Here is an 818-nt window from a genome sequence, read left to right as displayed (position 1 = left end):
TAAGAAGAACATGCTTTCTGTTAAAATGCTTCCAAGAAAATTTAATCACGAACACATAATGCACATGTAAAAACATAAAAAGCAACAATATCTTAGTCATGCTTATAAAACAGAAATATACACTATTAAAAAGGAAAAATCAGGATATCATACACTATTCATGCTAACAACTTGAGTTAGATGCAGATTCATGCCACACCAAAAGCTTAGTGCCTAAAGCCTTGAACCCAACTATCAGACATATATGCTAGATGAACAATGCTTTTGTTATACACATTTTCATTCCAATGATCCTTATTTTATTCATTATTAACTTCTCAGAATCGTTCTTACATATGACATATCAAAGAAGCCCCACCTAAAAACTGAAACTTGGTAACTGTCAAATACTCCTATTCCTGATTTCCATAATGTTAAAAGATCACCGAGCAACTTTCCAGCTTGTTTTTGAGTGAACCAAAGACACCGAAGTTAACTTCCAATAATTTAGGTGCCATTTAGTTGTTGCATTTGTCACAGAAGCAAAGAACAAAAAACATTCATTTGGATATGAACTAAACAGTATTTGCGAAGAAAATAACATTCATTTAGATACAAAATGCCTGATTTTACTCTTAAGTAGACCAATTATGGTATAATTAAAGTCATGTTTTAGTAATTTTCCTTCATTTTTAATCAATTATGATTTTGGCTTTTATCGTTTGATTTTCCTTTATAGCGACTTCCACTGCTATTTGCTTGATAGAAAAGTAACCACCAGAAAATCAAAGCCTTAGCAAATATCCATCATTCAGTTCATTAGAAACAACCAAAAACAA

At 31.2% G+C, this 818-nt stretch overlaps 1 protein-coding gene across 1 annotated transcript in view; it reads right to left on the bottom strand.

Annotated features, from left to right (window-relative positions):
- Window positions 1-818, bottom strand: part of LOC110415212 (protein CANDIDATE G PROTEIN-COUPLED RECEPTOR 2-like) — a 3302-nt gene that overhangs the window by 1926 nt on the left and 558 nt on the right. The gene's annotated exons all lie outside the window — the stretch shown is intronic.

Source organism: Theobroma umbraticum, unplaced genomic scaffold, assembly GCF_002168275.2.
Source record: "Theobroma umbraticum cultivar Fairchild unplaced genomic scaffold, ASM216827v3 scaffold_147.0, whole genome shotgun sequence".
Lineage (NCBI taxonomy): Eukaryota > Viridiplantae > Streptophyta > Magnoliopsida > Malvales > Malvaceae > Theobroma > Theobroma umbraticum.
Note: the sequence above shows the minus strand (reverse complement) of the source record. Positions and strands in the feature narration are given on the sequence as shown.